Consider the following 26,780-nt stretch of genomic DNA (forward strand, 5'->3'; position numbering starts at 1 on the left):
TTTATATTTGCCAAAGTGCTTGGCAGTCACTACTCCATAAAGTGCCGGTGCAATATGGGCACTTTATCACATCATTGTTAGTACTATTGCCATAGTTGTTTTCATAATAGCACCACAGTGTTGGCATATTAGGATTCATTCAACTTTTGAAAGTGTAGTTATACTGTGTCAGGAAGAGTAAGTGGTTTGCCATTAAACAGCATCAAACAAATGCTCCTTTTTTTTTTTTTTTTTTTTTTCAGTTAAACTGCCCCTAAGGAAGGGGTATTCGGTAAAGAACACTCTGAGTTTCCTCCAAACTTGAAAGTTAAAAGGTGGATAAATACGTGTGTGTGTGTGTGTGTGTGTGTGTATTATTCAGGTGTTGTGGCACACACTTTTAATCCCAGCACTCAGGAGGCAGAGGCAGGGGGATTTTTATGAGTTTGAGGCCAGCCTGGTCTACAGAGCGAGTTCAAGGACAATCAGGACTGTTACACGTCCCTTTCTCTAAAAACAGATAGATAGATAGATAGATAGATAGATAGATAGATAGATAGATAGATAAGGTGAGCCAGGTGTGGTAGTACATTCCTTTAATCCTAGCACTTTGGGAAGCAAAGGCAGGTGGGTTATTATGAGTTCAAGGCCAGCCTGGTCTACAGAGTGAGTTCCAGGCCAGTTAAGATAATGTAGTATGAGCTTGTCTCAATAAATAAATTAGGTAAAAACAATATTCTACTGAGACATGGTATTCCAAGGCACATTTCTTGGCAGGTGGTTCCACCCTGAAATAAAAACAAAACGAGAATCCTTTCAAAGTTATGAAAATATCAGTCTGCTAAGTCAGTGAGTATGTGGTCCTCAAAATATCACTGATCCATGATAAAACATCACTAAAATCAAGTTTGCATCTGTTGGCAACTTCTTTTTTAAACAGAATACAAACAAGCATACAAATACACACAAAAAATAATAACAATTGAGCATAAAAGGAAAATGATGATAGACTATGTTAAAATTGAAACGTTTGCACTGAAAGACAAAAACTGCTGGGTATTAGCTCAATAGTTGAACACTGGCTTAGCATGCTCAAAGCCCTGGATTCAAACCCAGCACCACAAAAAAAGTGAAAACACAACTATAAAGGTAGAGAAAAGGGATGCAACTAATAACCCTACCCAGTTATGATGTCTATGAACCACAACAATGACCGGCATGACCAGATGCAGTAGTGGCACACATACCTTGGCAGTAACCAACAGCTCTCTAATTGGACTTAAGACCCGCTCAGCAAGAAAGAAACCATGCCTGGTACTGGAAACCTAACAGATTACCCAGGGCTAGTGAAATCACTGATCTTGGAGAAGAACCTACAACTGCTTTACTAAACCAGCATAAACCCTAACTACTTTCTAAGTATTTGTTCTTATACACATAGATAAGTATAGTCCTCATCCCTTATCAAGGACACTTCTCTTTGCAACAGACAGGGGCCATTACAGAACATCATAACCAATTAAAATGCAGAGTTGTGGAGCCTAGTTCCAATGGAAGCATCTATAAGACAACTCCCACACCTAAGGCTCAAAGAACACTGTGGAAGAGAGGGAGGAAAGACTATAAGAGGATCAGGGAGTTTGCTGTGAGATTGTGTCTCTTAGGAATGTCAGACGCTACACTCATGATGTCTTACTAACATGGATGCCTAAGCATGAGCTGAACAGAGACAACAGTAGACATGCTAAAGCGGGTGAGAGAAAGACCATGAGGCCTCAATCCTCCACAAATAACTACAGGCAACTAATGAATGCCAAGAGTGGGAGAAACAGTCTTTACCCAGGGAAGAGCTCACCCATTGGCTATTCAATACTGAATGGTCAGCCCTGAAAACATGCGTACAAGTAACATCATACAGACTGAGAAGGTTATATGTAGAAATATATATGCATAGACATATATATATATATATACACATATATATATGCAACAACAATCAATGAACAAAAAAGGCTATTTATTTGAATGAGCACAAAGAGGGGTACCTAGGAGGGTTTGGAGGGAGGAAAGGGAAGGAGGAGATGATGTAACTGAAGTATAATCTCAAAAATAAAAGAACTAATTTTAAAAAATTATTTGAGGATAAACTCAAGGAAAATTTTGAGAAGGTATTTTTTAATAATAATGATAGATAAATTATCCATGTCCACAATATATAAAAAAATTTTTACAGATTAATTAAAAAAAGATTCTCAATAGAATGATAGCCAAAAACTTAACATATCAAAAATAACACAAATACCTAGTCAGCTTACTTACAAATATTCATCTTCTGTCATCAGGGAATTGCAAATTAAAAAGTATAATGGGATCTAAATCTTACCTACTAGAATGACTACTATGAAAAAGATGAAAAACACCAAGTGTTGGTAATTATGCACAGCAACCAGACCACATTATTTATAGAAATATAAATTAATACAATCTCTTGGAAAATAATTCGGCAGTATCCACTAAAGCTTGACACATACAATCCCCAGAGCCAGCAAATCTGCTCCTGTGTGTATACCCAGCAGGAAGGCACGCATGGGTTCAGCACAAAAACAAGCACCAGGATTTTTTTTAAGGACTTCAAATAATTACTCCTGTAATGGTTAACATTCATGGTCAGCTTGACTGGATTTGAAATCACATCTGGGTGGGTATTTCCAAAAAAGTTTAAATGAGAAGACCCACCATGAAGATGGGGGGCACCACCCTACGGACCAACGTCCCAGACTAGACGAGAAGATCATCAGGAGGGAGTGACCTGAATGCTGACACTCCTCTCCCTCTCTGCTTCTTGGCCACAAGTGCAGCGTGACTAGCCATTTCTACTCCCCCCAGCCATGCCTTCTGTGGCGGCTAATCTTGACTATCAACCTTGACTACATCTGGAGTCAACTAAAACTAGGTGAAGACACACCCCAATCTAGGTCCCTCCTTCTGGTGGCAGCCCACATAAAAGGACATGGGAAAAGGAAGCTTTTGCTTTTTGCCTATTTATTCTCAATCCCTTTAGCTAGTTCATCTACCCTGTTGCCAAGGCATTCATTCCTTCACTGGTATTAGAACCTACTTTTTCAATTCCAACATAAAATGAAGACCACCGGCCCTTTAAGAATCCTCCAGTACTCCATCACCCAGTTGAGACAGCTGCAACATCCAGCCCTGTGAACCAGGCAACTAGTGGATTTATGGCCTTTCAGTTGGGAGACAGCCATTGTTGGACTACCAGGCCACAGACTGTAAGCTACTCTGTTCTTTAGAGAACACTGGCTAACACATTTTCCCACCAGGATGGATTATGTCCCCTCAAACCATGAGCCATAATGGACTCTTCCTTTCTTAAGTTGGTTTCATCACATAGTTTTGTCACTGCAAGAAGTAAGAGTCCCCACATGAACTTTCCCCAGTGCCCATCTACAGTAGCAGAGATAGACAAAGGATGTAACCACACAGTGAGTTCTGTGTACCCAACCTATAGCAGCGTTGGTGAGCCTCAGAAATATAACCTTGAACAAATCAGCCAAACACCAAAGACAGCAGATGATATTTGTTTCCTTTATGTGAAACAAAAAAAAACAAAAATTCAAAAGACTTGACAATTTTAAAAGTTGGTGGTTCTACTTGGTATAGGTAGAGGAATGTAGGTAGTGACTGAAAAGAAACACAGAGCTGCTATTGTGCTGTTTGTGATGTTTATTCATTTGAGTGTGTGATGAGATTGTGCTCTTATGTGCAAATTATAGTGTATATTATTGTGCAATATTCACTTCAAGTATTAGTACTATAAAAAGATCTATTGTCTAAAATGGCTATCAAAATTTCACTCGGAGAGTAGTGTGTGTATGATTGGAAACAATATTTTCCTACAATGCTTAAGGGATGTGTTATAACAGACAACTGTTGCTTTGCCTGCCCTGTATACTTCCTTGTTCTTCAGAAATAAAATCCCATTTTTTCATATGGTTACCTATCAATTGTATAGACTAATAACACCCTTCCTCCCTTCCCCTCTACAGGGGTAGGCATGAAACTCCAGTCAAACACTCTGAGAGCCTCAGGCATCAGGTCACAGCAACTGGGCCCAATCAAGTGTACATGTACTCAATCCAGTTAATTGCCAAATTGTCTTGTGAGGAAGTCCATTTGAGTTGTCGTCATCCATTTTCCGTTTGGATATAACAGAATATCACGGCTTGAGTAATTTACAAAGAACAGTTTGTTTGGGTCACAGTTGCAGTCGTAGAACTCCAAGGAATAGTGGCAGCACCCGCTGAGGACTTCTGTCCTGCATTATGTCATGTAAAAAAAAAAAAAAAAAGCAGAAGAGCATGCGAGTGGATGGAGAAGAGACAAAGTGCAAGGGCAGAGCTGTTCTACAGCAACCAGTCTTTCAATAACTAACCCGCTCTCGTGGTAGCAGCACCAGTCATGCCCCAGAGCTCTGCTCTCACAGTCCAGTCATATCTCATTCTGTCACACAGGCCACCTCATCCCCGGGGATGTGGCTTCCAACGCATGAATGTGAGTGACACATCCTAACCGTAGCACTACTTAGCAGAGAGGTTTGGCTGGGTGGTGTATGCAAACTTTCCCCACACTTAATGGTTTGGCTGGGTGGTGTATGCACACCTTCCCCACACAGGACTTAATCTATCACCTTGTAGTAAATTGCCACAGATGGAATGCTTCAAAACAAGACTTTCATTACCTCAGCTTCTGTGAGACAAGAGCTGCAGATTTTAGGATGGCCCTTGGCTTCAGGATCGCCCAGAAGACTTTCAGGTGTTGACCAGGGCTGAGGTCTCATGTGAAGATCTAATGTGGAAATCCTGCTTCCGTGCTCACAAGCTCCAATTCCAGCTGACAGACAGCACTGTCCTTTCTGAACAACATAGATCTAACATGGCTGCCTCGTTTTATCAAACTACACAAAGTGCGCAGGCAGTGAAATGATCTGCTAGTGAAACAGAAGAAAAACTCTGATGGGACCTAACCATAGAGATGATCTTGTGTCACTCAGGCCCTTACAGTAGCTGGAAGCACATTTCAAAGCCAGTCTACATGGAAAGAAGAGGGAATCGGCGCAGGGGACCTGAGTCACTGAAGACTGTTTCAGAGTCTGTCCACCACAGTGTTCAAGTATTTAACTCAACTCTAATATCCCATTGAAAAGAGTGTATGATCATCTGCCTGGCCAATGTGCTTCATCCTGCTGCATATTCACAGAGAGTAGAAGCAAACATAAGGCTGGAGGCAGGGCCTAGAAGGTCAAAGAACTTGCAAATATTAGTGAATTAAATTAAACCTGCCCACACAATGCGGAAAACATTTTGTAATAAGATATTCCTCGTCCTCTTGAAGCCTTTGAGGAATCAAAGGAGCATCGTAAACTTTATGAGAGCTTTGCTTTGAGAATGCTGTCTGTCAGGCCATTGCCTGCCAGTAAATTGTCTTCACATTAGTCATCGCTAGACATTAGGCATGCTTCGGAAAAGACAAGACAAAGGAGTTGAGATCACAACTACTCAAACCCCAGATTGAAAGCTTGAAAAGACAGAGAAACATACATATAGCTTTGTTTATAATGTGATTTTATATATTGCTATAGAAATGTAGCCTCGAACTCACAGAGATCCGCTGCTGGGTGGTGGTGGTGCACGCCTTTAAACCCAGCACTTGGTGGGCAGAGGCAGGCGGATCTCTGTGAGTTCGAGGCCAGCCTGGGCTACAGAGTGAGTTCCAGGTAAGGAGCAAAGCTACACAGAGAAACCCTGTCTCAAAAAAAAAAAAAAAGAAAAGAAAAGAAAAGAAAAAGAAAAAAGAAAAACATAGCTATAAATATTGCATATGAATTATATAGAAACCATATATTATACACTATTTTCCTTTAGTTTATACAAACATCCCTTTTAAATTGAACCTTTTGAGGCTATTGGAAGGAAAAAACACTTCTATATCCACAATCAAACCGTTTAGATAAAAAGAATTCACATCACTCAAATACAAGAATAAGGACACAAAACCATGCTGATAGTAAGTATGTCTGGGCAACTTAATTCTGGAATATATTCCTCAAATCATACTATTTCAGGCTATAAAAAGACAGTGTTCCAGAGCTCATTTGTAAGTATTCACTAAATGATATTGTGACCATTATCACGGGCATACAAAATGAAAAAATATATAAATAATTCTGGAGGTGTGGTTGGCAGCAGTATCCTCTGCCATGGGCTGTACATTTGGGTTCAGGAAGGTTTGAGTCAGTAATTTTCTTGACTCCTCATACCTTGGCATGAGGTCCTATGTGTTGGAACTTAAGTAATCGTGTAAGATCTGTGAGAGTCTTTGAATCCTACCCACTCCACTAGATCATGGTACTCAGCCTGTGGGTCACAACCCCCAAAGGGGCCACATATTAGATATTTACATTATGATTCATAACAGTAGCAAAATGATAGTTATGAAGTAGCAAAGAAATAATGTTATGGCTAGGGGGCACCACAACATGAAGAACTGTATTAAAGGGTCAGAGCATTAGGAAGGTTGAGAACCACTGCACTAGATGAAAGCTTGGGAGATAGGAAACTGAAGAAATAATAATAGTTGAGGTGGAGAGAAAGATTAGGGAACTTCACACACCTGGGGTCTCCTTTCCCATCCTAATCTATGTGAGCACTCCCCTCAGATCAGACAGCGAGCTCAACAGAGTTATAGAGATAAGAGAGCTGAAGGAGGAGCTGCTTTGGCTTGCCTATTACAAACGCCTCTGTTTTGATTGCCCAGCATCTTCCCCGCTCTTCGTAAGAGCACTTCCGGTTTTCTTGATTATCTCCTGTCCCACTTAGTCCATGCAACCAGATCATTTGACCGTAAGACTCTTAAGGTAGATAGACACTCAGTTCTAAACAGTCAAGAGCCAGGGTAATTGGCTCATGGATTTGTTCGAACAAGACATCCAAATTGGATCAGTGAACATCAGTTATGGGACATTTTCTAGAATGATGACAAAAGAAACATTCTTTGCGGGTGCTAAGATGGCTGGATACAGAGCCACCCTGAGAATGGAGTCCTCATGGGAGAGGGGTGAAACAGCATTTGAGCAACAAATCCAAATGTGACCCCATCCAAAAAAAAAAAAAAAACTATGGTCAGTAGTCAATAAAAATTCTAAGTATTTCCAATGTCTCCTAACATGAGTGACAGATACCAGTGTCCCTGAAATTCCCAGAAAAGTTGGAGATGGCCTTCACCTTTTATGTCCCTGAACTAACTTCTGTTTCCCAAAGTCTTCCTTAGCTTCTCCAGGTGAATAGCTATGAGAGTATACAGGGAGTATGTATACAAATGAGGCTTAATGTATGGAAATGGCATTATTGTTTTTAAAAATTCTAAAATGATTCCCCAAAATGAAATGAAACATTTTTCAAAGCTCCACAAAGTTGAGGATGTATCACTGAGACTTGGGAACATAGACAGTGCTGTGGTTTAAATCTGAACATGACTCACAAGATCATGCTTTGAATGTGTGTTCCCCATGTGCTGGCACTAATTCAGGTATCAGTGAAACCTTTAGGAGCTGTAGCCTGGCTGGCAGAAGCAGGTCACTAGGTGGTATGCCTTTGAGTGCCTTGCCCCTGGTTCTGACCTCACTCTGTTCCTCGGTCTGTTATAATATGATCAGTCTCTGTCATATGCTCTTTCCACTAGAAACTGAGCTTCCAAGCCATGCCTTACCATGATACATTGAAACCCGCTAACATAGCCAAAATAATTGTTTCTTCCCTTGGGTGATCTCTCTTGGGTACTGTATTCACGGTGAGAGAAAAGTAACTAATACAGAAATCTAGTAGCAGAGAAATGGGATCATAGCTGGAACCAAACCCAACCATGTGGTTGTTAAGCTTTTGTAACTGGTTTGGGGGGGGGGAACTTCAAGAATTTAGAGATATAAACTGGAGAAGCCCTAGGATGCTATCAGCTGGAGGGTCAGTGGGAGTGCAGATCAGAGTGCTCATAGAAATTCAGACAGTGAAGGCTAGACTCATGGGGTTTATATGGGATCAAGAACAGGAATTAGACTAGTGGTCATTCCCATCTCATTCTGGGAAAGACTTTGTGTATGTCTTCCCTGTGCCCTGAAAATCCGAGTAATGTGAATTCAAAAGTAATGGACTAATTAAGTTAGTAGAGTAAATTGAAAGACAGCATAGGATTCAAGGCACACCATGGTTACTGCGGCCTACTGTCATCCGCAGTCACAGTAAGATTATGAAGCAGGAGGCAGAGTGACTGGAGTGAAAACCCAATGACTTGGTCCAAACCCTAAATCCCGCAAGGCAGCAAGAAGGAACTGACTCCTCAAAGTTGTCCTGGCCTACACACACATGCTACGGTATGCATGTGCCTGCACATGCGTGTGTGTGTGCGCGTACGCGCATGCCACACACATACATACACATACACCAATAAGTAAACATTTTAAAAATAATCTTGAGCAAAAAGCAAAAGCATACAGATGTGAAAATACATAGTCAGAAAGAGAACACATTAAAAGTCTGTGGACAAAAGAGATTTTCATTGTTATAGATAATAATGTCATTTAAAAAAAAAAAAGCCAAGCTAGTAGATGCCTGCACAAGATCTACACAAGATCAAGCCAGTCAAAATTCCAACATGTCTAAGAGAGGAGTTCATGAGGCCCTGCTCTACTGGAAGAGCTGTTGGCACTTAATGGCTACTGAGGAAGGGTCAGTCGCTTTTCTTTGGAAGGGTGGCCATTGGTAGGCGTCCCCTGACCCAGTGGATGTCCCCACATGCCTTTGTATATGGCCAATTCTAATGAGACTCTGTGGTAAGAAAGAGGAGAAGAGGAAGAAGAGAAGGGGGAATGAATTTGGGAGGAAGACAGGTTGGAGGGGGCGGTCTCAGAGGGAGTTAGGGGAGGCATTCGGGTATGAAATGTTCAAAATGCATTGTATGCATATATGCAAATTTCAATGAATAAATAAAGCATATTATTAAAAAGTAGAGCTGGGCATGGTGGTGCATGCCTTTAATCCCAGCACTAGGGAGGCAGAGGCAGGAGGATCTCAGTGAGTTCAAGGTTGGCCTGGGATACAGAGCGAGTTCCAAGTCAGTCAGGGTGGTTATACAGAGAAACCCTATCTCAAGAAAATGAGGAGGAGGAGGAGGAGGAGGAGGAGGAGGAGGAGGAGGAGGAGGAGGAGGAGGAGAAAAAGATTTGCTTCAAATCTCAGGAGAGACTTTGAACTTTGGACTTTTAAACAGTGCTTAAACTGTTAGGACTTCAGTGAATTCTTGAAGTTTGACTAATGCATTTTTGTTATGCGATTATGAGCCTTTGGGGTCTGGGGGCAGAAGATCGTGGCTTGTACGTGAACCATCACGCACAGGCTCATGTTTCGAATGCTCATTCTCTAAATGGCAGCATTATTTGGAAGCTGGGATACTGCCATGAAGTGGGGCCTACCTAGAAGTATGTCACTAGAGGTTTGAAGGTCATTTTGAAGGTTATCCCCATACCATGCTCTCTACTTTCTGTTCCACTAGAACACGAACAGCCTCCACCACATTCATGCCACATGTCCCACACTGCACCGTTCCTCACATCTTGTCTACCACATGCTTATCCCACATGCACCACACCACACCGTTCCTCACATCTTGTCTACCACATGCTTATCCCACAATGCCCCACACCACACCGTTCCTCACATCTTCCCTGCCATCATACACTGAAATCCTTTGAAACCACAAGCCAAAGGAAAGCTCTCCTCCATCAAGTTGTTTCCACTAGTTTTTGGGGTCACAGTCATGCCATGGTTACTATGATGACTAGTAAATAGCAAAGCCAAATTATAATGAAACCCGCCTGATCAGAAACACGGTGTGCCTTCCACCATGTTGTCTAGTGCGGTAGATCTACACTGATGTTTTGGTTCTCCTCTGTTCTCCTATCAATGATCAGGGGTATATAACTTCCAGATAGATACTGTGATGGTTAACTTCATGTATAACTTATCTAGGCTATGGAGTGCTTAGGTATTCAAACATTCTTCGTGTGTGTGTGTGTGTGTGTGTGTGTGTGTGTGTGAGAGAGAGAGAGAGAGAGAGAGAGAGAGAGAGAGAGAGAGAGAGAGAGAGAGAGAGAGAGAGAGTGTTTATTTCAGGTTAACATTTGAATAGGTAGACTGAGTAGATTGTCTTCCCTTATGTGAATGGGCTCATCCATCTGCTGAAGACCTGAATAAAATAAAAGGAAATAAGAAACAATTCTTTCTTGCCTATGTATTTAAGCTGGAATATCAATTTTCTGTCTTTAAGTTTACTATTGACTATCAAGGGTCTTCAGCTTAAAAACTAAAAATATTGGACTTCTTCCCTTACATATGATTGAATTCTTTTCCTTTCTTTTTTTCTTTTTTCTTTTTTTGGTTTTTCAAGACAGGGTTTCTCTGTGTAGTTTTGGTGCCTGTCTATAGACCAGGCTGCTTGAACTCACAGAGATCTGCCTGGCTCTGCCTCCCAAGTGCTGGGATTAAAGGCATGTACCACCACTGCCTGGCTAATTGAATTCTTTATAATAAATTACTACATGGTTGAAGCTATTAAGAGATACATGATAAATGATAGGTAGGATAGATAGATAGATAGATAGATAGATAGATAGATAGATAGATAGATAAATAGATAGATAACTAGATGGATGATGGGTGGGTGGATGGAGAGAGAGAGAGAGAGAGAGAGAGAGAGAGAGAGAGAGAGAGAGAGAGAGAGAGAGAGAAAATAGAACTTCTATCAGCAACGATGATGCTGACCAGAATGTAAGATGAAGAGACTGGAGTATATGTCTTTACCTAGCACAATGGCTATAACAGAGAATCCATTGACAGGCCTGGGTGTGGAGGCCATTAGGAACAAATTATAGAAATGATCCCTGAAAGCATAGTCTTATGGAGGCCATTAGGAACCTTCCACTGTTAGGTTTCACCAGCTTGTCACTGAATTTCAAGGCAGGGTCTTGTAACTCCTACCCAGTTTTATGATGCATAAATAAAATCATGTTCCATGCTATGCTGTACAATGTTGAAAAACTGTTATGGTTAATCTCCATTACCAACCTGACTGGATTAGAAGCAACCAGGAGACACACCTCAGGACCTGTCTGCGAGGGTATTTTCAGAGAAGACTAACTGAAGAGGAAAGTGTCACCATGAAGTGGATGCCACACCTGGGCTTGTTGCTCAAACTGAATAAAAGTGTTAAAAAATGAAAAATGCTAGGTAAGTGTCAGCCTTCATCTCCCTATTTCCCTGGTCTGCTCAGAAGGGAGTGAGCAGCCTAACATTGCTACCATTAAGCTTTCTCTATCATGATGAACTGTACACTCTCAAACAGTAAACTAGACAAGTGCTCTTACTCTTAATTTGCTTTCTGGTAGGTCTTCCATCACAGCAACTAGACTAGTAGCGGATGCAAACACCGTTAGTGGAGGCCTGTGTAATCCTTTAGCCACTAAGGCTGATACTTCACTAGGCTACACCCTAGTCCCACAGCCATAAGGGCCTGCACAGTCTGAGTTGGAAGCCAACACATTCTACAGGGGAAATGCATGAAGGCATCTCACTGAGGCACAGGTTTCTGCCTCATGCTGAGGCAGGTGGAGAGCTCTGTGTGTGAGCACTGACCTGGGATAACTATACTACTCAGGGTTAGAGGAGCAGAGGAGACGCTCCTGAACACCAATTCTGAAGCTAAGCTGTGTAGCACGAATTTCTAAAAGGTCTTATTAATAAAAAATAAAAAAAAAAAAACTCTGGAGCCAGATATTGGGGTGAACACTGAAAGATCAGAGAAACAGAGCAAGCCACAGCCTCACCTCGCCAACTCCTCAGCTGATCCGTTTCCACAAATCCTCAGACTGAAATCCTCTAAGTCCTCATCCGAATGGATCTTAGCTGAACTGCTGCTAAAAGCTAAAAGCTTAAAGAGACTCTAGTTCCTGATCCTCAGACCTTATATACCTTTCTGCTTCCTGCCATCACTTCCTGGGATTAAAGGCGTGTGTCACTATGCCTGGCTGTTTCCAGTGTGGCTTTGAACTCTCAGAGATTCAGATGGATCTCTGCCTCCGGAATGCTAGCATTAAAGGCGTGTGCTACCACTGCTTAAACCTATGTTTAATATAGTGGCTGTTCTGTTCTCTGATCCCCAGATAAGTAATTTATTGGGGCGCACAATATATCAACCACAAAACTGGGCAGCATCAGAGTGTCACTGTGGCTGGGAAGGACATGGTGTAAGCTGGAGGCTGGAGGTGGGGAAGAGAGTCAGGCCCAAAGTCCATCTCCAGGGCCAACAATTATGCAAGTGAGAGCTTGAGCCTAGATGAGGAGAGATGATTCAGAGGTTTCCAAAGGATTCATGTCAATTCCCGGCACCCAGTAGCTCAAAACCATCTGTAAGTCCAATTGCATGAGATCTGATGCCATTGTCTAGTCTCTTTGGGCATGGTACCCATACATACATGCAGGAAAACATTCGTACAAATAAAATAAAAAAGAAAAATATTTGGAAGGAAGGAAGGAAGGAAGGAAGGAAGGAAGGAAGGAAGGAAGGAAGGAAGGAAGGAAGGAAGGAAGAAGCCTATCCCACTGGGCTGCTCGTCTCCATCTGCTGTGAGGATGTGTCTAGAGACTCTTGATGAGAGTTCTACCTGAGTAAGGCCTTTATTTTCTTCCTGGCTTTGGAGTTTCACCAGAGCAGCCCTAGCTCTGAGCTCCAAGGCAAAGTTCCCCATTTTCTTCTGTACCTCATTCCTGAGAAAGTAGGCCACGTTCCTGACTAGCTGCATCAAGGGATGGCAGGGGCAGTCATTCGGCTGCTTGGCTAACACATTTCAGTTGTTCACGCTGTGGGTAATAAATAGACTTTGGGGCGGGGTCATGGAACTTGGCTTGGCACCTGAATTCACTGAAGTGAGACAGGTGCTGGGTTTCAAGTCTAAGGCCTGGACTTAATTCCTTCTACCTCCTCCAAACGGCTGGTGTTCCTCTTCATGTGAGTCAGAAGCGGCACGGGCGGCTCCTTCCTGCTTTCTTTTGTGGTTACTTTGTTGTCGTTGTTTGGTTTTTGTTTGCATTATTCACTTGTTTGTTTTCTGCTGTTATTGTGTTGTGGTGTGGTGTTGTGTTGTGTTGTGTTATGTTGTGTTGTATTGTGCTGTGCTGTGGTGTCTGCAGTTTGGGTTGATTAGTTGGCTAGTTGGTTAGTTCAGTGTTTTGGAGACAAGCTCTAGAGGTGTAACCCAAACTAGCCTTGAACTCCCAATTCACCTGTCTCATTCTCCTGAGTGAGTGAGTGAATCTCCTGCGTGAATTTCAAATGCGTGCCATCGTGCCCAGATTCTTTCTTGACTTCTTCAATGCAGCTTAGTCTTAGACTGAGGCCAGACCCAATGGTCTTACAAAGATAGCAGTCCATGAATATTCAAATCTGCATCTTGGAGGAGATGATTTCAGGACGATCTTCCTCAGACACAACTTTTTCATCGTCTTCCACTCAAATCTGTCACGTTCAGTGGTGTAAGCCTTGTAGATAAACAAAGGAGAGAGAGATCATGTGGACATATGACATGTCCGTGTAGATATATTTGATTCAGCAGCATGGAGAGATTTCTATGTTTGAGGCGATGTGCTGGTCCCTGTGATGGACATAGATAAATACAAACATGGCCTTGGAATTGGTACACTTTAGGTTACCCCAAAGACAACATATATAAACTTTCCAGCATACACATAGCTCTCAGCAGCTCTCAGTTCTCTTATACTATGCTTCCCTTCCAGATTTTTTATTTTTTCATTTTACATACGAACCACAGTTCCCCCTCCCTCCCCTTCTCCTGCTCCTCCTCCCCTCCCACTCCAAACCCCATCCACTCCCCAGAGAGGGTAAGGCCTCCCATGGTGGGAGCCTGGCATATCAAGTTGAGGCAGGCCCAAGCCCCCTCCCAGCTGCATCAAGACTGAGCAAGGTATCCCACCATAAGGAATGGGCTCCAAAGAGCCAGTTTATGCACCAGGGATAAATCCTGGCCCCACTGCCAGGGGCCCCACGAACACCAAGTCACGCAACTGTCACTCACATTCAGAGGGCCTAGTTTGGTCCCGTGCAGGCTCCCTAGCTGTCAATCCAGAGTCGGTGAGCTCTCACTAGCTCAAGACAGCTCTCTCTGTGGTTTTCCCCATTATTATCTTGAACTCCCCCACTTACATAATCCCTCCTCCTTCTCTTTGACTGGACTCCAGGAGCTCAGCCTACTGCTTGGCTGTGGATCTCTGCATCTACTTCCATCAGTTACTGGATGTAGGTTCTATGATGACAATTAGGGTAGTCACCAATCTGATTACAGGAGAAGGCCAGCTCAGGAACCCTCTCCATTATTGCTAGGATTCTTAGCTGGCGTCATCCTTGTGGATTCCTGGGAATTTCCCTGGCACCAGGTTTCTCCCTAACCCCACAATGGCTCCCTCTATCAAGATATCTTTTCCATTACTCTCCCTCTGGGTCTCTCCCCCAACTTGACCATTCTGTTCCCTCATGTTCTCATCCACCATCCCCTCCCCTATCCCCTCATCCCCAGTTTACTCATGGAGATCTTAACTATTTCCCCCTCCCAGGGCAATCCATGTGTACCCCTCTTAGGGTCCTCCTTGTTACCTAGCTTCTCTGGAGCTGTAGATTATAGCCTGGTTATCCTTTGTTTTATATCTAGTATCCACTTATGAGTGAGCACATACCATGTTTGTCTTTCTGGATCTGGGTTATCTCACTCAGGATATTTTTTTCTAGTTCCATTTACTTACCTACAAATTTCATGATGTCATTGTTTTTTACAGCTGAGTAATACTCCATTGTGTATATGTACCACATTTTCTTTATCCATTCTTCAGTCGAGGGGCATCTAAGTGGCTTCCAGGTTCTGTCTATTATGAATAATGTTCCTATGAACATAGTTGAGCAAGTATCTCTGTGGTATGATTGAGCATCCCTTGGGTATATGCTCAAGAGTGGTATTGCTGAGTCTTGAGGTAGATTGATTCCCAATTTTCTGAGAAACCACCACACTGATTTCCAAAGTGGTTGTACAAGTTTGCACTCCTACCAGCAATGGAGGAGTGTTCCCCTTACTCCACATCCTCTCCAACACAGGTTGTCATCAGTGTTTTTGATCTTAGTCATTCTGATGATATCTCAGAGTCATTTTGATTTGCATTTCCCTGATGACTAAGGATGTTGAGCAATTCCTTAGTCTTTCAGCCATTTGAGATTCTTCTGTTGATAATTCTCTGTTTAGATCTGTACCTCATTTTTTAATTGGATTATTTGGTATTTTGATGTCTAGTTTCTTGAGTTCTTTATGTATTTTGGAGATCAGCCCTATGTCAAATGTGGTGTTGGTGAAGATCTTTTCCCATTCTGTAGGCTGTCATTTTTGTCTTATTTACCATGCCCTTTGCCTTATAGAAGCTTCTCAGTTTCAGGATGTACCATTTATTAATTGTTGCTCTCAGTGTCTGTGCTACTGGTGTTAGATTTAGGAACCAGGTTCTTATCCTTAGGGCAAAATGAAAGATCCCCAAGAACCCCTTTTGTGTGAGTTGAGTGCAACCTTTGGCGCTTCAGGAATCAAGCATCACTTAGCATGTACAAAATTTCACGCTGGAAAAGAGTCAGAATTTCCCAAGTAAATAATTTATAGCTTCATTACCTTAGCTTTTGACTTAAGACTAACTGGGAGAAATGCAGACTGGGATAGAGTAACCCCATGTGGGGCCAACAAGAGAAATTCCAGGAACTGCATGTTCCCACACAAGGTCGTGTCCTGTTGTCCCCATTCATTAGCAGTTTGGGCAGCTCTGACCACTGCAGGCTTGGCACACACTCGTGTTCAGGAAAAACTGGCATAGAGGAATCCTTACACCTCCATTATTTATTCTTGCCGAGCGTGGTGGTTTAGATGAAAACGGCCCCATAGGCCCACAGGGAGCGGCACTATTAGGAGGCGTGGCCTTGTGGGAGCAAGTGTGGTCTTGTTAGAGGAAGTATGTCACGGGGGCGGGGGGGGGGTGAGTTCTGAGGTTTCATAAGCTCAACCTAGGTCCAGTGACTCACTTTTTCTGCCTAAGGATCCAGACGTAGAACTCAGCCCCTTTCCACAACCACGTCCGCCTGCATGCCACCATGCTTCCTGCCATGATGATAATGGACTAAACCTCTGAACTTCAAGCCAGCCCCAACTAAATGTTTTCCTTTATAAGAGTTTGCTGTGCTCATGGTGTCTACTCACAGCAATAAAAACTCAGAGACAGAAGTTGGTACCAGGAGTGGGGCATTAATGTGATAGGCTGGACCATGTTTTTGTTTGGAGGAATATGGAACATTTTGGGACTTTGGACTAGAAAAGTGATTGGACATTTTAAGTGGGGCTTAATGAGCCATCCTAGTAGGAGCATGGGAGATAGTGGCACTGATTGGAACAGTGGGGGTCCAGCTCAAAATGTTTCAGAGAAGAACATTAGTACGTGGCCTAGAAATCATTCTTGTGACATTTTGACAAAGAATGTGGCTGCTTTTTGTCCTTGTCAAAAAAGTCTACCTAAGCTAAGTTGAAGAGTTTTAATTGTACTGACTGGGGAGATTTCAAAACAGCCTAGTGTTGACTGTACCATGTGGTTATTGGTGGCTAGTCTTATGCAGGTCTATAATGAAAAGGAGAAAGCTGAGCAAGGAAAAATACAAAATGTACAGTTTGAGGAGAAAAGGAGCACCAGGAAGTGTAAACAGACTAAAGAAAAGCCTGATGCTAAGTGGAATAAAGGGAGTGGTGACCTCAGAGCAAGAATCTACCCAGCTAAGCTTCTCCTGTGAAAAGGAATTAAAGAAAAGCTCAGGGCTGGGAATGGTGGCATACACCTTTAATCCCAGCACTTGAAAAGTGGAGGCTGGTAGATTTCTAAATTCAAGGCTAGCCAGGTCTACAGATTGAGTTCCGGGACAGCCAGGCTTAGCCAGTGAAGGAGACCCTCAAAAACACAAAGTTAGTAACGATGTAATTGAATGAGGGGGTCATGCTCCAGCCACAGCAAGCAGCAGAACTCAGCATCTTTGGCAACATGGATCTGGCTTTAGAGTCAAGGATACAAGAAAGGAGTTATAAAGTCTTCCTCTAAGACTAAAGAAAATTGCTGAGTCCAGGCATGTGTCAGAGGTATCTCTGCATGGAGACCATGAGAGGCCATTGTGTGAAGCTGTGAAGGTGAAGCCTAGACTGTCTTGGAGACCTCAGTATGTCAGAGTCATGGGATACCTGCTGAGGAAAGCTGTTAACAGGAAGTGGAACCAGCCCAAGAGAAAGACGTGTTGCAGTCAACAAAGCTGAAAGGAGTTGGAGATCTGAAGATATTAAACATAGAGATGCAGAGTTTAGAGTTTGCAAAGCTGGTTTCTGGTTTTGCTTTCATCTGGTATTTCCTCACTATGCTCCCTTCCCCCCCTTTTGGAATGGTAATGTGTGGTGATATTTTGTTTGTGCTCTAACAAATAAAATTTGCCTGAGGATCAGAGGACAGAGCCAGCCTCTAGATTAAACATAGAGGCCAGGCAGTGGTGGCACACACCTTTAATCCTAGCACTTGGGAGGCAGATATCCGCCTGGATCTCTGTGAGTTCAAAGCTACCCTGGAGTACACAATATTAAACCAGTCTAAAAGAAAAACAGAACTGGGCAGTGGTGGTACACACCTTTAATCCCAGACTTGGGAATCCCATTTTTTGTTTCCAGTATTTGGGAAGCACACAGGCCATTAATCCCTGCACTAGGAAGTCTGAGAGAGGAAATGATATGGCTGGGCAGAGAAAAGCATATACGGTGGGAGGAGACAGGAACTCAGTCCTTTCTCTGAGGGCTCAGGGGCATTCAGTCTGAGGAGTTGTGGAGACTGGATCTTTCCCTTTTGGCTGAGCAGTTGGTGAGGTGAGAAGTGGCTGTGGCTTATTTCCTCTGATCTTTCAGCATTTACCCCAATTATCTGGCTCCAGGTTTTTTATTATAAATCCAATTAGGATTCATACTACAGTAATGTATATCCTGTGCCATTATATGTTGGAAGTATGTGATCTGCTTTTTGATTTTGATTTTAAGGAGATTATAGTTAAGACATTGCATGGGTTTCAGAAGAGACTTTGAACTTTAGACTTTCAAACAATGCTGATACAGTGATAGACTATGGGAACTTTTGAAGTTGAACTAAACACATTTTGCATTATGATGTGGCCACAAGCCTATGAGGGCCAGCGAATGGAATGTGGAGGTTTGAATGAAAATGGCTCCCATAGTCCCATAGGACACCAAGTGACAGAACTCTTTGCACATAAGCCACGGAGGATGGTCTTCCTCTAGATAAAACGACCCAGAGGAATTGGAGATCTGAAGAGTGCTTTGACAGTCGTGACAGTTCCTGCAAAGACATGAATTCTTTTATTTTTAAGATGAGAATACACTGGCAATTTCTAGTTTCTCATAATCTACACACTGGCTGACACATTTAGATACTCAGGGTATCTCTCTGTTGTTGGATAATGAGAGAACTAGAAGAGTCACTCGTGAATTCACCATGTTTGACTGAGATTAGACTCAGATAGAACTGCAACGGTGAACATGTACATAGTTCCTATTATAAATGAGGCACTGTTCAAAGAACTTAAAAATAATATTTTATATATATATGTATATATATATATATATATATATATATATATATATATGTGTGTGTGTGTGTGTGTGTGTGTGTATATATGGCCAGGTTTGGTAGTGCATACCTTTAACCCAAGTGCATAATGATCTTTTTTTGCTGTTTTTTTTTTGCCAAGTTTTTTTTGCCAAGCTGCCTAACTATCATGGCAAGATAGTTAGGGATATCTTTAGGGATAAAGATGCAATAGTGTGGGCCTGGAAAGATGGTTCACAGGTCAAGAGCACTGGCTCCTCTTCCACAGGTCCTGAGTTCAGTTCCCAACAACCACATGGTGGCTCACAACTATAATAAGATCTGGTGCCCTCTTCTGGTGTTCAGGCATACATGCAGGGAGAACACTGTGTACATAATAAATAATTTTTTTTAAAAAAGATGCAATAGTGACACTCATATCTTGGTAGTAACCAACAGTTGTCTAATTTGACTTAAGGCCTGCTCAACAGAATGAAAATCATGCCTGGTACTGGAAACAGAGCCAACTACCCAGGGCTAGTGTGGTCAATGGTCTTAGAGGAGAACCTACCATGGCCATTTTATTAAACCAGTATAATTCCTAGCTGCATTCTAAATACTTCTCCTTCTACCCACAGATAAGTGCAGCTCTCATCCCTCATCAAGGAAGCTTCTCTTTTCAGCCGTGGGACACCACTGCAGAGAGCCACAACTAGTCAAAATATAGAAAACAACTAATTGTGGGGTGTCCAGCCCAACTGACACATGTAAATACAATTCCCAAATCTGAGGTTCAGAGAACACCATGGATGAAGGAGGAGAAAGACTGCAAGAGCCAGAGGCACACAACATCTGCTGCGAGACTGTGTCTTCTAAAATGACAGGGAAGCTGCGTCCATGAAACCTCCACAATATGGCTACCTAAACAAGACGTGAAAATGACAACACCAAGAGACATGTTACCACGGAGGGAGAAAATCCCAGGATGTCCCATCTCTAGATGAAGAACTACAGGCAATTAATGACTGCTGAGAAAGAGAGACTTAGTCTTCCCCAGTGATGAACCCCCTAATTGGTTTTCCAACACCAAGTAATCAGTCCTAAAAATATATACACAAGCGACACTACATGGACTCATTGGGTTATAGTTGTGTATTTATGCATTTATACATATATGTAACAATAATAATTAAGGGAAAAGAGGCCATGAACTTAAAAGGAAATGGGGGAAACATGGGAAGAGAGGAAGTGGGAAATTATATAATTGTATTTAATCTTTTAAGTTAGAAAAAAATGACTTAATCTTACATCATATAAGATGGATACAATTATTCATAGGAAAAAATACTCCCATTGGAAAGGTAGGAAAATAAAGACTTAGATAACCAATATGTGTAACATTGTCCAACTCTCTCCTGACACAACTTAATCAAGCCCAGCCAGTCTTGCTAGAGGATCAGTGTTGCTAATCATTGGGCAACACTGCCTCCTACAAATGGTGGTGGTGGTGGGGGGGGAATCCCCATTTAAACTGTTCCCTTCTCATAAACAAATATATAAACATGTGCACAGCCATATGTGTTTTGGGTAAATATGTACCTTCATGCTGTAAACTTAGTACAATTGGAAATAGTGAACTCTTTTCTATCTAGTTAGGACCATGGAACTAAAAACAATACAGTCCATTTCAATTGGATTTGGATAAAACTCCACAGCAGAAAGTGAGGAATAATGGTCTGTAAATACACACCATTACATAGCAACTAATGTATAAAAGTCCATGAAAATAGTACAGTAATGACTCATAAGCAAATACCTCTATTCCAACAAAGAATTCTCCTTGGTCCTACATAAGGAGCTTGATATTATTAAAGGATTCTGTGATCCAATACCTTCTAAGGACCATTTTTCTATTCAATTTATTCACTCTTAAAATGTACTCTACAGAATAAATATATAAGAATCACCTAGATGTGAGGAAAAAAATGGATTTCTGGAGTCCACCACATAGGTGATGAATGAGAATTTCCAGGGGCCTGAGAACCTGCACTGTAGGCATTTCCTTCTATGAAGAGCTAGTAATTGTCAGCTTGACAGGATCCGCAATCACCAGAAGAGACAAGTCTCTGGACATGCGAATGAGGGATCACCTACGTTAGGCCAACAGAGAAGACCCACCCTAAATGTGGCAACCCCTTCCACGGTCTTAGGATCCTGAACCCCACAAAAAGAAGTCTATCGAGCATTCACCTCTCCCTGCTTCCTGGCTGCAGATACAATGATGTCAACAGCCCCATGCTCCTTCCAGCATGCCACCCTCAGTATGATGGACTGTAACCTAGAGCTATGAGCCCAGAGAAACCCATCCTCCCTCAAGCTGTCAAGGTTTTTAATCACAGCAATGAGAAAAAGTAACTAATATACTGGTCCTGCTTATCCACTTCCTGTTCACGCGCACACTAAATTACCCATGATAGCAAGTCCCACTATAACCACCAAGTCCTTAATCTATTAGAGGCATCACCTCCCTCTCCCTCATTTGAATCCTTAAGACATTTATTTCTAAATCCAGTGAAAGCCGGTTTCCCTCTCACTGTTCTGTTGTGATTTTAAGGGAAGTGAAATATATCCCTGAACTCTGAGCCATATCCTGTTAGTCTCGGGTTATGGTGTTTACATAAGGTTTTAATTCCACATACACTGATTTACAATTCAGCCAGTTCACAAGTTCCAAGTTAATGTATGAGGGACATCTAACAAATGATCGCTGGAAAAATAAATGACCAACTTACCCTTTGTATTTTGTTGGTTTTGTTTTCCTCATCTTGGCATTGGTTTTAATCTCTGCTCTTGACTTTCATCCAACTCGGCAACTCTGAGGTCAGCATTTGTTATTATGATTTTGGTCAAATGAAGCTAACAGTTATCCATGATCCCATGGGGAAAAAAAATCAGTTTAACGCCAATCATCACCGATAGCCATGAGTAACGTTCACCGCAGTTCTCTGCTGTTCTAGGAAGAGTAATGGTTTCTGGGGCTGGGGAGATGGGTCAGTTGGTAAAAGGCTTTCTGCACAAGCATAGGGACCTGAGTCTGATCCCTGACGTCCACATAGAACAGCTGGAACAGTTAAATGAGCCTGCAATCCTAGCACTTGGAAAATGGGAATGGGGGATCCTGGAGCTTGATGGACAGCCAGTCTAGCTAAATGAGTGAGTTCTAGGTTCACTGAGAGATCCCCCATGTCAAAAAAAAAAAAAAAGTGGAGAATGATTGAGGAAGATACTCAGCATTGACCTCTGGCCTCCATGTTCACACATGTGGAACCACATTCATATCTCAATTATTAATTTCATACTTCTACATTTACACCTTCAGCCATCACCTCTTTTCTGATTACCAGCCACTCAGCCACCTAAAAGGCATATTGAATTCAGCACACCAAGACACAGCTCCACCCACAATCTCCTCCTATATTCCTTTCTCAGTTGCTGACTTCACTTAGTAGTCTTGGTGATAAAACTATAATGATTTACAGATACTATATACTTTCTTTGGCATCTTAATTGATTTCAAGTCCTTCCCTATCTTCTTCACAAGCATATATTTGCTTTAATTGAGTTTCTAGCCATCATTATCCTTACTTCTTCCTTCTAACTCCAGACAAAGCACTGTAAACCAAAATTTCTCTGAGTATCAAGTGGCATAACTGAATAAACAGTCTCAGTGTGGGTATCATAGCATGGTGGCAAACTAGAAACACTTGCTTTATCTAAAACACTTCCAGATCTTTGAACAAGATGCAGAAGTTAGGTGGCCAAAACTTAGCAGATGGAAACCTAGGACTTTCATGAAATATGTGGGCCATATACCTTCAAATTAGGAGTAATGAAGGTAGGGATGGCTGGTCACATGAATAAAGTATTGGAAAGGTAGGCTGTTGATTAGGGAAGCAGAAAAGTTGAAGCAGACCTGGACTCATTAAGTTTAGATGTTAGAAGTTGGTGTAGTGGATATTGAGTGGATTATCTATTACGTGTCGACTTGTACCCCACTGAACAGATATGCTCAGGCCCTAAGTGTGGCTCTGACTCCATTTGGGGTTGGGCATGACTTAATCCCCAATACAATCCTATGGAGAGGTCAGGCTTTTAGGAGGGGATTAAGCTTTGAAAGTTTGGCTGTCTAGAATGGGACTGAAGCATTATAAACAGGCTGGAAGGAACTGGATTGTCCCTAGTGTCCTTCTGCCTCTTTCTGCAACATGAGGATGTCATAAGAAAGTGACAGCTAAGAAACCAGGCATCAGTTCTTCTGGCACCACAATCTTTGACTTCCAGACTCTAGAACAAAGAGAAATAAACTCCAGTCATTAACAAGCCACCTACTCTGTGGTATTTTGTTATAGAAGCAGGAAGTCTGTACTTAGGGTCTTTGCAAAAGTAACCACACCAAGATGAGGTTACACTGCTTAGGGAGGACACTAATCCAAAGCCTGGTGTCCTTGTAAGAGAAGGGACATTTGGACACAGAAAGACACGGGAGATAAACACACAGAGGAAAACCCCAGGTACAGACATCGTCAGAAGCTGAAGTTATGTAGTTACCAGACAAGGAATGCCAATGATGGCTGCCAGCCACAGGACCCTCAAAGTTCCTCCATCATACTACGTGAGAGCCCATGCTGGAGAGCTGAAGTTCTAGGCATTAGGACTTCAGCATCTGAAGTTGGGGAAGAACAAGATTGAACCCACAAATCTAAGAGGCCCCTGTTGACCCTGGAAGTCCTGAGACACTTGTGAAAACTTAATATTTAGCACCCGATGCCTTAAACAAAGGGCGTGATAGTTTTGGCAACAGTTCCACACTTGTTTGTGAGAATGCGGCTGGGATTCCGGGTCAACGAAAATGACGTCAATCGAACTCTTCCAAATATTTAGGGACAGAAACTGGACCTAACTCTCTGTGGTCTGTCCCCACCCGTTGACGTGCCACTGCCCTTAACAAAGAAGCTGCGTTTCTAAACGCGCTCACAGTACTTCTTTGTTTTGTTCGCTGTCGGTTGCAGGCTGAGGTCTTGGTGTGTTGCAACCCCAACTACCTGCACCTCAAAATAAGACAGGTTTTGAAGTCATATTTTGATGTTCAAAGCTGTTGAATTAACTGAGGCCATGCAGGTGGGCCCTGACCTAGCCTGGCTGGGGTCCTCAGAGGATGAGAAAATTTAGACGCACGGGGAAAGGACTCAGGAACAAGGACTCAGGGAAAAGGTGCGGCTGTCACAAGCCCAGGAGAAAGACCTCAGAAGAATCTGAACTCACGGCACCCTAGTCTTGGACTTCCAGCCTCTAGGACCATAAGGAAATACATTTCTATTGCTTATTAGGCCTCATCTGTGACAATTTATGATATCATCCTAGGTAACTAATGCCATCTTTAATTTTAAAACCTTTTTTGTTTTTTGTTTGTTTGTTTTTTGTTTTCAGTACTGGGGGCTGAACCTAGGACCTCAGGCAGGGAAAGCAAGCAAAAACTTTTGCATTTTAAGAGAAAGATCAGTAACAGTGAGGCCAGCTTCCTACATAAGGAACTATGCTCATTAACTTCAGGATCAAGAGTAGAAGCATGTAAGTAGCCGAAGCTCTAATTTGTAAAAGTTAAATAAGGGGCACATTATTTCAGTGTTGTTGGTTTTTGTTGTTGTTGTTGTACATTTCGTTTAAATTTGCTCTGCAACTAATGATACTTCTTAGACATTTCCTTAACTCAAAAAATATCATATGTAGGCTGGGCATAGTGGTGCGTGCCTTTAATTCCAGCACTCAGAAAGCAGAGACAAGCAGATCTCTGTGAGTTCGAGGCCAGCCTGGCCTACATAGTGAGTTCCAGGACAGCCAGCGCTACACCAAGAAACCTTGTCTCAAAACAACAACAACAAAGACACGTCATGTTTATAAAAAGACAGAGAAGGGGTTAAGGAAATGGTTAAGTGAGTAAAGCAGCTGCCACATCAGTGTAGGGACTGGGGTTCTGGTCCCCAGGACGCACATAAGAGCCATCTTTGAGTACACACATGCACCACATGAACACACACGCACACATGCGTGCATGCACACACGTACAAACACTGCATACACGCTGCACATACACAAACAAAACAAAAAATTGGAAAAGTCAACAAAAATTTGAAAATGAGAATTAGATGGGCTCACCAGGTAGCTCAGTCAGTAAAGCATGTCTTGCATGCAGAAGAACTTGAGTTCAATGCCCAGAACCCATGTAAAGATGCCAGGCATGTATACACGTGTAATCCCAGCACTGGAGAAACAGACACAAGAGGGCCTCTGAAACATGCTAGCCAGCTGGTCTAGCCTAACTCATGACAGCTAAGCCAATGGCAGGTCTTGTCTCAAAGGAAGAAGACAGCACCTAAGGAATGACTTCTGAGCTTGTCCTCAGGCTTCCACCCAGACCTGTACACACACGTGCACAAACACATATGCACACGTATGCATTCAAAATGAGACTTAGAAATGTCTCATCACAGGTGAGGTTAATGAGGATTCAAAGCCTTAACCTGTGTGACTCTATGGCCCAAGGCTTTTTCTCTGTCGTGAGGAACAAGGGCAAGGGAGGAGCCTGTCTAAATTCCAGCCTCTGGGTAGGTTCCTTATAAGAGTTACCTCATCTCATTTTCCCAACAACTCCATGAAAGAATTGTGAATTCAAGAGCAATATTTCTCAACCAATTCCTTTGGAGTATCTTCCAGGAACAAAAGAGGTTGTGAGAGGCGCTCACCCCTGTGTGACTGGGTGTGTACACACGTGGGAGCTGATGTGCAAACAAGAAATGTTTGGGCATCACCTTTGAATTCGATGAAAAATGTAGGCTTTGAGGGGGCTGGAGAGTTGGCTCAGAGCTTGAGAGCACTGGTTGCTCTTGCTGAGGACCCAGGTTTGATTCCCAGAACCCACATGATGGCTCACAAACATGTGTAACTTCAATCACAGGAAATGTGACACTGTCTTCTGGTCTCCACAGTCACTAGGCATAACGTTGGTATACCTACACATGTGTAGGCAAAACACACATATGCATACAATAATAAAATAAATAAACAGAAATTTAGGCTTTGAGTCAGGCATGGTGGCCCCATGTCTTTTATCCCAGAACTTAGGAGGCAGAGACAGGCAGAGCTCTGCAAGTTTGAGGTTCACTAGTGAGTTCCAGAATAGCCTGAACTACACAGTCTCCAAAACAAAACAAAACAAAACGAAGAAAGTTAGGCTTTGTCTCTATATAGTGTCTTTTAACCAAGTGTCTTAGTTTGCTTTCCTGTTTCTATGATAAATACTGTGACCAAAATCAATCTGGGGAGGAGAGGGTTTATTTGGCTTACATATCCATTATTGATGGACGCCAAGGCAGGAACTCAAGCAGAGACTATGGAGGGGTGCTGTTTCCAGGTTTACTCTTCATGGCTTGCATAGCCTGCTTTCTTATACAACCCAGGATTACCTTCCCTGGGGAAGCACTACCCACAGTGAACCTTACCACATTAATCATTAGTCAAGAAAATGCCCTAGAAGCCAGCTTTTAACACCAGCCCTCTGAGAGGCAGAGACAGATGTATCTCTGCAAGTTCAAGCCCACTGTGGTCTACATATCAAGTTCCAGGACAGCCAGGGCTACATAGTGAGACCCTGTCTTTAAAAAAAATAGAGAGAGAGACAGACAGACAGAGACAGACAGACAGAGACGGAGGCAGAGACAGACAGACAGACAGACAGAAGAAAAATGCCCCCACATACTTACCTATAGGCCAATCCGATAGAGGCAATTCCTCATTTGAGATCTAAAACTAACACAATGAAGTTTTCTCCCTCATTTTAATCTTGAAGTAAATTGTTATTACAGAAAGATTGTCCCTGTTTAGGCTGTGGCTCCCATTGCATTTCTTTTG

General features: G+C 42.4%; 1 long non-coding RNA gene across 1 annotated transcript; it reads left to right on the plus strand.

Annotated features, from left to right (window-relative positions):
- Positions 1–13,041: 13,041 nt before the first annotated feature.
- LOC119089269 lies at positions 13,042–21,611 on the plus strand. Its single transcript, XR_005093136.1, has 2 exons — positions 13,042–13,107; positions 19,454–21,611. It is a non-coding gene; the product is annotated as an uncharacterized LOC119089269 (long non-coding RNA).
- The last annotated feature ends 5,169 nt before the right edge of the window (positions 21,612–26,780 follow it).

Source organism: Peromyscus leucopus, chromosome 18, assembly GCF_004664715.2.
Source record: "Peromyscus leucopus breed LL Stock chromosome 18, UCI_PerLeu_2.1, whole genome shotgun sequence".
Classification (NCBI taxonomy): Eukaryota; Metazoa; Chordata; class Mammalia; order Rodentia; family Cricetidae; genus Peromyscus; species Peromyscus leucopus.